We start from the raw sequence: 14183 nt of genomic DNA on the forward strand, positions 1-14183 counted from the left end.
GGGGTATTCATTGCAAGTGCTGTAGAGATTTCAAAGGTTCGTCCACGACGAGACGAAAATGGCGATACTTCAGCACGAGTTCTGGGGGATGTAGCTAAATCCTTTGTGCCATTTTGGGGACAAATAATGAATTCTGAAAATATCTGGAGACTAGCAAGAGTACTGGTGAGGACCATCAGCCGGACCACTGACATACTCTATAATATGACTCTAGAACAGAAAGCAATAAGGTTAGTAACACTTGAGAACCGGATGGCATTAGATGTCATCCTGGCCGAACGTGGTAGAGTATGTAAATTAGTGGGGTCCGCTTGCTGTGCTTTCGCACCGGATTCCTCCCCAACCATCTTTGAGGCTATACAAAATCTGCACATTCTAAGTTCAGAATTGCATGTTCCCGAGGGAAACTGGGATCTTAGCGCTTGGTTCTGGGACTTCTTGAGATCTTGGTGAAGGAAATTACTTTCGGTCTTGCTGATTATTTTAGATATCCTGTTGTTTCTTTGTTGTTGTATACAATGTCTTCCTGGTATGTGTTCGATGCTAGGAGGATGTTGCACACAAGCGATGGGTACATTAGGACACAAAGTATACACCCCAGATAAGAACTCTAACGAATATGTGCTGAAAAAAATCTTAGTAACTGATCTTATGGCAATTGATATCTCCGAGAGTGATTCAGGATGTATGGACATTGAGACGTGGAGTTACTCGTAAAGTGACTAGAAGTAGTTTAGCGCTTGGCTTAGGCCAAAAGGAAGGCTTGCTAGATGGAATATCATATTGTGCCTCCTTTTTGTATATATTGGCCTAAGCCCAGTCGCTCAGCGAAGAAATCCGAGTTGCAAGGTGCTGACCTCAGGTCAATTCAGCCGCCATTTTAGAATCATCCGCCATTTTGATTCTCGCTCCAAAGTCACCCTTTGTTCTAAAATGGTGGACAGTGTTCTTCTGTTTGTAACATGGCTGCTTTGACCCCTAAGTGCAAGTTCATGCCTAAACTGCCTGTAGGCCAGATGTTAGGGTCATGTAAGGAGACCTTGTCCTTCGTTGACCTTTAGACCGAGAATTACCTGTGGCAACGATACTAATCCTCGAGCATATATTAAGCACAATGTTGTGTAAATACTAAACGTGAACACTTGTTGAACTGCATTGTATTAAAATATGTACTAAGGCTTATGTTAAATCTGAGAATATTGTTGTCATTGTGATTTGTTGAACATGTAAACTAAAGGTGATCCGTATGCATATAGCTGGGCGAGTCAGAGGTGAACTCGCCACAAACCCTAGACTGCAAATTATTAATGTACAGAGGGGCTGGACATCATGTTAAAATGGTATAAAATAGCGAATATTCTGATGTACAGTGCACTCACTTCTCACATCGAACGGGCTGGTATTTGTTGTGATGTACTGAGGGCCAGATAGCTATCTGATACTTTGTTCCTTCGAAAACTGTTCAGTTACTTTGAATAAAGATCTGTGTAACTTTGTGAACCTGCGTTTAGTGTATTTCCTTTTGGGGTACTCAGCCTTGATATTCTCTTTTTGCTTTTACACGACGACAAAAATACTCGTTGGAGCGGCAACATATACTTGGTGGTACGTTGTTTAGGATTTCCAAACTGGATTACTTTGCTTTTTGTTACATTAATTGACATACAATTTCTCTGGGTATACGTATCCAGTGCACCCAGCAATGCTTTAAATCCATTAGGGGTTTTGGAAAATAAAACCATATTGTCTGCATAAAGGAGAAATTTCACCTGCACTCCATTGATTTTTGGGGAGTCAGCTCTAATATCAGTGAAACAGCATCCAACATCTAAAATGAAAAATGTAAACATAGCAGGCTTAAACATGGCAGACGCCAACAAGTAGCCCTGCTTTAACCCCTGGGCCGTGAGTATAGGGTCCGATAATAAGCCGTCAGTGGATAGTTTGACCTGAATGGAGGTGTCGTTATGGAGGTCAATCACCCATTTTAAAATGGACCAGAGGCATCCTTTGTCCATCAATTTTGTGTATAGCAGCTCACGTGGCACAGCATCCAAGGCCATACAGAAATCTATAAAGGCAGTGTATAATGCCTGATAACGTTGCTTCGCTTCAGACAAAATACTATTGAGAGTTATAATGTTAACTGCTGTTCCAAGACCTAGTAAAAAACCTGTTGGAAAAGGGTCCCGATAGTTGTTTGTATCAAACCATGTGTTAAATTGCCTCAAAATTAGGCATGCAACATTTTTTCCTGGGCAATCTAGTAGGGCAATGGGTCTATACGATTTAGGTACGGCTCTATTGCTCTTTTTAAAGATTGCAAGAATTATGGACTGCTTTCAAGAATTGGGAATGTGACCCACAACAAAAATGTGCCTAAAGATCTGGTAAAGTATATCTGCCCACTCTTGGGGATGGTCCTTCATCGTGCCATTGTGGAGTCTTTCCGGCGCAACAGCCTGTGAACGGCTCACATTATTAATGCAATGAGATATGTCTTCAATTTCTAATGGAAATGAATGAGATGTGTTATGTCCAATTGCATTCCACTCTAAATCAATAAATGGGGAACAGTACAGATCTCTGACGTATTCCTGCCAGGCTTCATTAGAGATTGCACTAACTTGCACCCGCCCTTGAGTCTTGGAGGTAGCATTATTCAAACAAGCCCAAATACTACTTGCGAATTTACAAAATTTGGTAAATTCTTCATCACACCAATTCTTATCTATTACACCCTGATCTCCAACACCAGTGCCTCCTCCAAGGATACTCCCACCGACATCCACTTTGTCGTACCTTCACCTGACCTATGGATCCTTCGTATGGTCTCTGTGCTCTCTCCTTTCTCCTCTTCTCCCATTAATAGTGGCACCCGCTGGGACGCCCACCTGGCCTCTTTCCATTGCTCTAAAATCATCATTAATATTTACTCTAATGGGATCGTCTTGGTCCAAGGCCCTCAGGCAAACCTTCACCTCTTTGATAGACGCTTCCTGTGCCTCATCAGCTTCCTTTCCTCTCCGGCTGTCCCCGCTCCCCTTTTCTTGGCTACCTTAACTTCCCCATCCCTAGCTGCCCCCTCTCAGGCTCCTGCTTCACCTCTGCACGGCATACCTCTGATCTCTACCCCTCGCCGGAAGTCCTTCAAGGATAGTAACCTTCTCCACATTGCAACTCTTAACTCTCGCTTTGCTGTCAAACATTCCTCTGATATCTGTCGCCTTCTTGAAGAACTTGACCTCAATGTCCACAGTCTCACTGAGACATGGTTCATGGCCAGCTCTGTCACCAGCTTTGACACGCTCCTACCTGATGCCTACAAGATCCTCTCCACGGCCAGGCCCAACCGCTCTGGTGGGGGTGCAGCCCTTATTTTCCCTGAGTTGATTCTTGCCTCTGTCACTCTCATGCAGACCTACTCCTCTTTTGAATGCCTTGTCTGCAGTCTCTCTTTCTCCCCTAGCCATTTCCTTACTGTGGCTACTATATATCGGCCACCTGGTAAGACTTTTTTCCTTCCTCCCTGAGTGGACGGACCTCTCCTCCTCACTCCTGGCCTCAACCACTCAACTCCTCCTTCTTGGAGACTTTAACATCCACCTGGATGCCTCCTGCCCCCCCTCCAGACTCTTTCACAACCTCTGTGACTCTCTCTCACTCTCCATTCTCCCCTCTGGCCCAACTCATTCTGCAGGGCACACTCTCGATGTTCTGATCTCCTCAGACCTTCCCCTCTCTGACCCTCTTTCCACTCCACTCGCCTGGAGTGATCAATGTCTCCTATCCTCCCACCTCACCCTCCCTACCCCTCAGGCCAAGCCACCTCCATCACTGCCAACCACCTTCTCGGTCATCCGACCCATGAAGCGCGTGTCAGTTGAGGCTTTTGCCGTCACCTTATCACCCCATCCAGCCCCTTTGGCTGACTCTCACCCTCACGCAGCCCTCTCCACTCTTCTATATGTGATACTCTTAATATCCTTGCCTCTGTCATGAAAATCTGCTTGAAGCTCAAACCCAAGTGTAACTCCTGGTATGACTCAGACCTCGTCACCCTAAAACGCAAGTGCAGGGTGGCCGAGAGGAAATGGCGTTCTTCATGTTCATCCTCTGACAAACTGGCCTGCCGCCTGCTGCAAAGGCAATACAGCTCTCCGTCCTCACCAAGAAGAGAGCTCATATCCAAGCCTGCATCTCTGCGGCATCTAACAACTCAGTTGAACTCTTTAAAATCTGCAAGGAACTGGCCAATCCTTATGCAGTCTCCACTTCTCCCGTCCCTTCCCAGGCCCTCTGCACAGCACTGGCTTCTCACTTCATTTCAAAAACTCAGGACATCCTGTCTTCACTCTCCTCCTACACCTCTCTCCCTCTATTCCCTGCTGTTCCTCTGGCCCTTCTGCAGCCACCCTCCTCCCTCCTTCTCTGCATTTCCCCTTTTCCCTGCAGACAAGGTTTCTAGACAAGTCCGAGCTATGAAAATCTCGTCAAAACAAGTTCACCCCTGCTCCTCCAAAACTATCAAGGACCACATTGACTCCTTGGCTCCTGCCTGACTGATTTCTGCAATCACTCCTTTGCCACTGGAGTCTTCCCATCCCCCTGAAGCACTCTCTTGTGCACCCTCTTCTTAAACCCTCTGCCGAACCCTCCTGCCTGGCGAACTATCGCCCAATCTCCATCACTCCCTTCCTGGGCAAGCTCCTGGAGAAACAGGCCATCTCCCAGCTAAATCTTCACACCGAATCTGTTGGTTGTCTTCATGACCATTAGTCTGGCTTCAGAGCTGCCAGAAGCACAGAAACTGCTCTCCTGAACATCCGTGAAGACCTGATCTCCAACCCTGACTCCAACAACCTGTGCATCCTCATCTTGCTTGATCTCTCTTCTGCCTTTGACACTGTCAACCATGCCATCCTGCTCAATCATTTCTGTGATAACCTCAGTATCACTGGTCAGGCTGTGGTGTGGCTGACTTCTTTCCTCTCCGACCGACCCTCCCAGGTCCAACTTGGGTCCTTCCTCTCTGATATCTTTTTTTCTACCTGTGGTGCCCCCTGGGGATCTAACCTCTCTCCCTGGCTGTTCAACCAGTACCTGGCACTCCTTGCCCACCACATTGCCGCTCTCTGACCCAATTTTCAGTGCTATGCAGATGATACCCAGCTCATTTTCAGGCTATCCTCTGCCTCTTCCTCTCCTTCCCTCATATCTGACTGTCTGCTATCCATGCGTGGTGTGCCACCAATGACCTATGCCTTAATGCCAGTAAGACTGAGATTCTAATGCCAGTAAGACTGATATTCTACTGATCGGCACACCCACTCTCTCCTTCCCTGCAGCTCTCTGACCAGCCTCTCTTGGCCCTCTTCCTGCTCCCACCTGCAAGGCTAAAAACCTCAGGGTCATCTTTGACTCCACACTCTCCTTCTCTCCTCACATCTCTGATGTCTCTAAGAAGTCACACTACCAGCTGCACCTCCTCAGAGATATTCGTCATTTCCTCCCCTTCCCCCAGAAGCTCACCGTCTCCAGAGCCCTGGTTCTTTCTAGGCTGGACTATTGTAACAGCCTCTATCTAAATGTGCCTGCCTCTACTCTCCGCCCTCTACAATTTATCCTGAACAGGACTGTGAGACTTGTCCTTGGCCTCAAGCCCAGGGATCGTATATCTTCAGGACTGAAATCTCTGCACTGGTTCCCAGTGGCTGTGAGGATTAAGTTCAAAACCCTCTGCATCATCCACAAGGCCTTCTGGGCCCGCAATACCTTCAACTCAATCTTCCCAAATATCTTCCTAATGGAGCTCTTCACTCATCCGCCTCCAACTCCCTCAGGGTCAGTCACTTCTCCAAGCAATGAGTTGGTGGTAGATTTCTATCTTCGGCAGGGGCCTCCCTCTGGAACATCCTTCCTGCCTCCATGAAACTTGAGGAGAACCATCTGCGGTTCCGGAAGCATCTCAAAACCTTCCTCTTTACTTCTGTTTTCTCTCCCTCTCTCCCCTGCTGAATTCCTGGCTGAAACTGCACTGGTTACCTGACCACCCTTTCGGATCTCGCGCTCAGGCCCCGCCAGTTGCACACCTGCAGCGCCTCCCTGGCAACCCCTGCACCTGGGGACTGTTTTCTGTATCCCTACAGTCCCCCTTCCAGCACTTTGTCTGCACTTACCTTGCACTTGCCACCATCTGGCCATTTTATTTATCTTATTTATTCTACTATCCCATGTACTGCACTTTCCCCTCTACCTTTCTCCAGGCACTTTTCCCTTTCCCCCTTCCAATGCACTTGCGCGATCTGAATGACACCTGGCCTAGTAAGTTCGTTGGCTGTTGTCCCATTTGCCCCCTTGCCTTGTCACGCCTTGGTGATGAAGAGACCTCCGCTCTTTTAGACATGATTTTTGGGCCACTCTCTAGAGCAATAGCTCTATCTATGTTCAGTTGACATTTCAAATTGTGAAGGTTCCATCTCAAGTTGGATTTAAGGTGCTGCAATTCTAAATCAAAAACATGTCGATGTTATGCTTAAGGCTTGCATCTGATAAACTATATTCTTCAAAAACCTGCATCAGATGCACGTAGCAGTCTGTTCCATCTGAGATGGGGGTTTCAAAGGTCTTACCAATGTGATTTCTGAATTGGGATAGCTTACATGGATTCCAACGTAAGCGATTACCACTGTTATTCACAGCCACACGTATTAGATTGCAATTTTTTTGTGTGGTCTTCAAAGTTGAAGGGATCTTACAAAATACATGTAACATGTTATGATCACTTAAATTTGATGGAACGACTTTCATAGACAATACACATTTCAGAAAGTTAATATTCACAAAAATGTAATCTATGGTGGTTTGTTGTTGCCCTCTACCCCATGTGGGCTGAGGTGGAGCATCGCCAGCTACCACACCATTCTGCAACACAAATCCCCTTTCATTCATTATTGAAGACCAGATCATTTTGTCACGTGCAAATTCAATGCCATCTTTGGTAAGCAGATGTAAATTAAGACCCCCTACAATGAAGGTGTGTGTCAAACCAGAGTGCAATACTAGTGTATCTAGAATTAGGAGCAATTATTTAAAAAACAAGCCTGCTGCTAATGTTTGCTTGCTCCAGTATATGTTAACTATGGCAAATGTTAATGTGCCTCTGGTTATCTTCACTACTTGGAAACAAGATGAGGGAGATGGACAGGAGACACTGGCTACAGTGGCTTTATTGACTGCCAGTAATAACCCTCCCATTGGGCGGCCCATCGCTTTCCTGGTGGCCAATGTTGTAAAAATCATGTGGGAGGCCCATACCGCCACACTCATAAGCCAGGTTTCCTGGAGCGCAATAGTATCATAGCTCCCCAGATCGTTCTCCCAAGAGTTTATGATATGGTTGTGACCTCTTGTATTCCATGAGATCAAACTGAGGTTTTCCATAAGCTCGCATTGTAATGATCTTGTATCATATGTCTGCATTGCTGGGGAGTAGCTTGGGCAGTGCTGAACTTTATCAATTGCAGCTCTCTGGGTGGTGTTACAGATCTTGATAACTGTCCTCTCCACTTTTCGTGCAGGTGGCATGGTGGCTTGAGTTAATATGAAATCCAGATCGAACAAGGCCATCCTGGCTTGCCATAAAATGTTGGCAACCAGCCCGGATCGAATATAAATCCTCACCTCTGCTAAGTTGTGACCATTATTGAATTCCACTAAATCAATGTCTGATGTTACTCTATTCTTCAGAGTAGGTATTTCAGCACAGATGTTCAATATGCTCGCTCTATTAAGAACATAATGAGCACCTGGTAAATCTCGCCATTTCAATGTGAGGTAGAAGTGTTTTCTTTGTCCATTTATGGTCTCATTGTTTGTTTGTAGTATGAGTATGAGATCCCATAGATGTTGTCTGGGATCAATTTGAAGGGATGGAAGGAGCCATGCCAGCTCCCTGCAGTGGTATGGGGCATTTAGGCATAGGGGTGGTGGGACCCTGCAGCAGCGCGCTTACATCAGGAAAATGTCCTTGTGGAATGTTACCTTAAAAAAACAGTTACCCCTCGAAAAATACAAAAAAAGATTAGAAGAAATCGAAAAAGAAATGAAGGACTTTAAATCTATCAACACCAATGAACGGATCCAACGCATGAGAAAAGACCTAGCACACTTTACGCATGAAAAAGCCTTCCCATACGTCAAAGATGATTATGTTAACAAATCATTACAAACTAATGGACAAAACAGACAGAATAGACGGGTGAGGTTCCGTAATACGTCCTATAGCACAAGCCACGACAGCAGCGACCCAGATGATGCAGGAGAAGGTACATCTTCAGGCAACAAAACTCTTAACAGAAGGGGCCGGGGCCAACCAACAAGACGACAAACCAATGGAGGTAGAAGACAGAACCAAGGTCGTTTTTTATACCAGGCCCAGAACAGAAGCAATTGGGACGACGGTTCGAAACAAACACGGAGCGGGAATCGCTTCTGATCAACCTATCGAATTACATACCTACTGAAAGTGAACAACAAGTCCTAAATAAAGGGTTGGGTTTTGTGATGACGAAGGAACATGATCCCTTTGAATTCCAAATTGAATTCAAAAAGTTGATGAGAAAAATTCACCTTAAGGAATTCTTCACTTCCCCCTCTAACACCATCAATGAAGGACCCCCTAACTGTACAGGTCTACGCAATCCATCTACATTTTATCCCCCTTCTCATAGCTTCTCCCCGGAATCACTCGTGTTTGAAAGGAAAGTCATTTCGGATATTACCGCCATGGAAAAGAACCACCAGAGAGCATTTCACAACCTATCGAATTTGGAACGAAAAGCCCTCGACTCATTGTCCAACAATCCCACGATCATCATAATAAAGGCAGATAAAGGGGGAGGAATTGTTATCCTGAATCGGACCGATTACATTGATGAATGCGAGAGACAACTGAGCAATACCTCATACTACCACCTGCTCACACAAGATCCAACTCCAGAACTCTTACGACTGATAACTGATAAAGTGGGCAAGGCAAAAGATCGTGAATGGATTTCGAAACAAGAAGCAGACTTTCTTATCAACAAAAAACCAAGCATCCCAACGTTCTACACCCTTCCCAAGGTACACAAAACCCTTCAGAACCCACCAGGACGACCCATTATAGCGGGTATCGACTCTGTCCTCGAACCACTTTCAATTTTTGCTGACCATTATTTGAAAGTACATGTACATAAAATGCAATCCTACCTCAAAGATTCCAGAGACGTTATTAATAGCTATGAGAATCTGCCTTTTGACCCTACAACCGATTTACTCATGGGTTTAGATGTTGTTTCCTTATATACCAACATCCCCCAACAAGCCTCAATCGACACCATAGAAGAAACACTCCATACCCGAACAGATAATGATCCTGTTCCTACTTCATTTATCCTATGGTGTGTAGAACTCGTACTAAAACGGAACTACTTCGAGTTCAACGGGAAATTTTACCAACAAATCGAGGGCACTGCCATGGGTGCCACTATGGCACCGAGTGTAGCCAATCTTTATGTCGAAACTTTCGAAAAAAGACACATTTATGATAATGGCAACCCATTCAGCAGTAACATCAGTAAATGGAGTCGCTATATTGACGATATTCTGGTACTATGGAAAGGTACTAAGGATGAAGCCAACAACTTTTTTACCTGGCTTAATGGTCTTAACCCCCATCTGAAATTTACGATGACTTCCAGCAATGAATTTACTAACTTTCTGGATCTTACCATTTACCACCTTAATGGCGTTCTGAAAATAAAACCTTACCACAAACCTACAGTCAGAAATTCCCTTTTGGACTATTCCAGCCATCACATTAAACATTTACGTGATAACCTCCCGTTTGGTCAGTTCCTCCGTCTTAAAAGGAATAGTTCTGATAAAGAAACGTACGAAGTTGAAGCCTCCACACACAGTAAAAAACTCAGACAAAGAGGTTACCCTAAAAAGCTAATAAAAAAATCAGCCAAAAGAGCATTTAATAATAACCGGCAAGCTCTACTTGAACCTAAGCCAACTAAAGCTAAAAATGATCGTATTGTCTGTGTGACTACCTTTACGGACCGGAGTTTTGAAATAACCAACATCATCAAGAAAAATTGGAAAATCTTTAGAACTCTGACTCAACCCCCAGCTCTGCCTATTTTTGCTTATAAAAGAAGTACCACCATTGGCAATTTAGTGAGTAATAGCAGACTCAAACCGATCAACACTCCGGAGCCCAAACTCACCACCCTCTGGGGTTTCCCTGAAGCCACCGGTCACTACCCCTGTGGAAATTGTGGCGTTTGCAAACTAACCACTAGAACCAAAGAAGTTGATGTTGGTCTCTCAAAACTCTGGTCCCAAAAGAATTTAACCAATTGTAATACTGAGTACGTGGTGTACATGATTACATGCATATGTGGACTGCATTATGTTGGAAAAAACTGTCAGAAAAGTAAAAACACGCATTATGGACATCGTAGCTGTCTGAAGAACAGAACGGAGAATGCTCCCCTTGTGAAGCATTTCAACCTCCTGAAACACAAATATGAGGACTTCACTTGGACAGTCCTCCTGGCCTTGAAAGGAACGAACAACATAACACGCGAAAAGCAACTGTTGAAAATGGAACAGAAGATGATCTTCACCCTTCATAGTGATATGACGGGGCTCAATGAGTCAATCGACTGGCATCATATGTAGTTTGCATTTGTTATATCTTTACGGATTTGGTCTGATTTGATGAGGCTCAATGAGACAATCCTTTAACATTCATTTTCTGTTTGTTAACTCTCTACAGATAAGGTTTGGTGTTCCCCCCTACATTTCACCAGAGTTCTCCGTGCAATAAGGGCTATTGCTCGTTTGCACCCGAAGATTCCCCTCTTGACAGACACTTACGTTACCCTTTAGTTGTGTATAGTTTTCTTCACTCCAAAATGGCCGCCGTTTCGTTGCCATATTCGGCACCGTGTTTTGGAATCATCGACATAGAAGTAGGACTATACGGGTCTCCTTGACGACCTGTCAACAGTGGCAGCGTCTCACATTCGGCTAGTTGCACACGCAAGACCTGCATCCCGTGCACCTCTTCACACTGGGTAAGACACTCGCCAGACGCTTCTTACTACAATTCCCCCCGTTTCACGAGGCTTTTTAGTGAAAACAGGTACTAAGTAATGTTGTCCATTTTATTTTTGACCCTTTTTGTAGTAATGACCGCGGAGATACATTCCTGCTCGCAAACCAATGGATGACATAGGTAAAGTGTTTTGTATTGTTTGTTCCCGACGCAGGCCACTGCGGAAAAGCACGTTGACACTTTTTCTAGTCTATCTCTTACCATACACATACTGACCCCTCTGGTACCTTCTTATTTCGGGCTAGTTGCTTGCAAGGGTTACTACGCTTTGTAGATCCCCTCCACCACGGTCATCGCATGCTTCTGTACGCCCTCGGGACACCGAGTTGTAACAAACTGCTATCGGCCACTTGTCATTCTTAGAGGTGCTTACATTTACTAATACTCTCCCTGGTGCCATACTCTAGGTATTTGCTGCTATGTTATATGTGCTAGGAGGCTGGATTGTGTATTAATTTACCGCAATTTTCATCCATTTTTTTGTAGGGTCGCGATGGCCACCTACCTACACCTACTAATCTAAGTAGAGAGCCCCCACTGGCACCACCATAGGTAATTTTACCCTTTTGTTGTTGCCTAGTTCATTGTTTGAACCTCCCCAAGTACACAGTGAGTCATGAACTTAATCTTGGATGTCTATTGTTGTTTTTATCTCTTACAGGTACTATTAGGCTCGAATGAATCTGTGTACCACCATTTCTTGTAAAATAGGCTATACTGTTGAATTGTTACCTCCTGATGAATGTTCCACACTTTGCCCTAAGGAACAGAAACATGTCGAGACACATCTCTGGACTTTAAACAGGGATAATACTATATGACATATTGATCCATATGCGGACGGGTACTATACACTTTGTTGCTAGACGAGTACCCACAGTGGTCATATTCCTTTGGTAATATTTTTGTAAAGTAGCCACTTAAGCCGGCAACGTATTTCTTATTTTGTTGTTTGTACATTGTAAGATTTTTTATATGCACTGTCATGGACCAATCTGTGTAATTGGATGTTTTAGACTTACTGATTTTTTCGTTATTATTAAAATTTGATGTTATTTTTCCAACTGGTCCCCTATATTGTTTTGCTTCAAGTGTTAATGCAAGGCACCTGTAGTACCTAACTTTAAACTTTGTCTCCCGATACAGTGACTATTATCCTCCCGGATATAGACAAGGTATACACTGCTAATTTGGTATTAGTCAGTAATATTCCGGGTTTCCTCCTTTTATAAGCATGTTACCTTAACCATGTATTCTGCCTTGAGTTTCTGCAATGTAGGGGTCAATGGACACCTTTATCATGTCCCTAATGTCCTGCGTCGTGTCACTGCATTAGTTGGCATCATGGGAACCACTTGTGATGGTGCAGGCTTGTATATCTCTTTAGTTAAAGGAGCAGGGATGGACATTTTATTGCTTTGGCAGTCTCTCACTTGGGAGTCTTGGGTAGTAGATGGCAGGGCCGGACGGGGAACCAAAAGTGGCCCTGGACTTTTTTTTCAAAGTGGCCCCCTATTTCACCAAACGAGTGAGCACAGTGTGTGAGCCCAACCCTTCTATGAGGGGATTGGGAGTATACCCCAAGAAAATGTTCAGTACAATTAGTCGAAATAAATGCATTTAAAGCATATTTTAAACATGCATGGATTTAAAAAAGTCATGTTTTATATAAATTCATGATCGCTCAGAGTAGATCTTCTATGACAGGGGGACCTGGGACGATTCACATTTTTCAGCTGAGAAAAACAAATTAATCCAGTATTAAAGGTGCCCAGACAACATGCATCCCTAATCCATATTATCCTATTGCCATGATAAAAGGGATTCGTAAACAAGCCTTTGCAATGCAATGCTAACACGTATGGCTTTTTGTAGGCATGGGAAAGGCATTTGCCAGGCACTACCGTAGTGGTATTAACTGGATTGTAGTGGTGAGAGTACCTGGGCATATAATAGCAGCGCCTGGTGAATGGCTAATATTGACACACAAGCTTAAACTGTTGACTTTGCAGTGAAGGACAGGCATAGTGCTTATAAAGTGAGTGGCTGAAGGCAGACCTGGTTGACGTTTTCATTACACCAGTAGCACTTTTACAGTTCGAATTAAGTCATTAACTCTCAGATTACTGTTTTGAAAAAACACTGGCAGATCTATTTCTATGTCAATATGTAGAAATAACACAAGCAGGTTTATAAGGAAACAATATTCAATTATTCACTGCATGATCTGATGTGAATTTGTTTTTACATTTTAAATTGTTAACTGCTAAAAACCCAAATGGATCTAATGAAAAAACACTAACAGGAATAACGTCTGTGTGCTGTCAGCTGTAATTGCGGTTGAATGAGTAACCCATAGATATAAGGAGAATCCTGCCCATGCACAGCTAATATTCCAGGCCATTTTGTGCTGTGGAAAGGAGAAGTGTGAGCTGTCACTGCTAGGGGTTGTAAATGTCTGCAGCAGAGCAGTGGCATCACTCCTTCCTTAATGCCCCCAGAAACAGTAGAAATGGTTTGACTTGGTGAAAGCCGTTTGTGGTAATTGACCGGTGGTTTAGTGGACAGAGCCCACAAGTACATTACCGATTGTGTGGAATTCACACAAGATTACATCATAGAAAACACTTTCCGTTTAAACAGAAGGGGGGGGGGGGCATTGCTAAGTGTGATCACCTACAAAGAGTTTTCAACTAGAACGCCATTTCTGGCACCTACTCCAAAAATCCAGTTTACGTAAAAAAAAACATATGTGTGCCCAATGGTGAACGATACTGCAAAGTTTAACACCAACGAACACACATTAACCAATAAAATACTCCTCAATGTGATATATCAACTGAACAAGGTGCCGCACCTCAAAACATGCTACACACATCTAACCAATATAGGTGCAAAAGATGACACTTGTGAGGGTACATGTTTCCACATATGGTCCTGCCCAAACACATTTTGTTTGTTTGCACTATTGTGTAAATATATGCAAAAAGTACATGGATATAATTCCACT

The sequence above is a fragment of the Ambystoma mexicanum genome, chromosome 4p (genome assembly GCF_040938575.1).
Source record: "Ambystoma mexicanum isolate Mex_15411 chromosome 4p, UKY_AmexF1_1, whole genome shotgun sequence".
NCBI lineage: Eukaryota > Metazoa > Chordata > Amphibia > Caudata > Ambystomatidae > Ambystoma > Ambystoma mexicanum.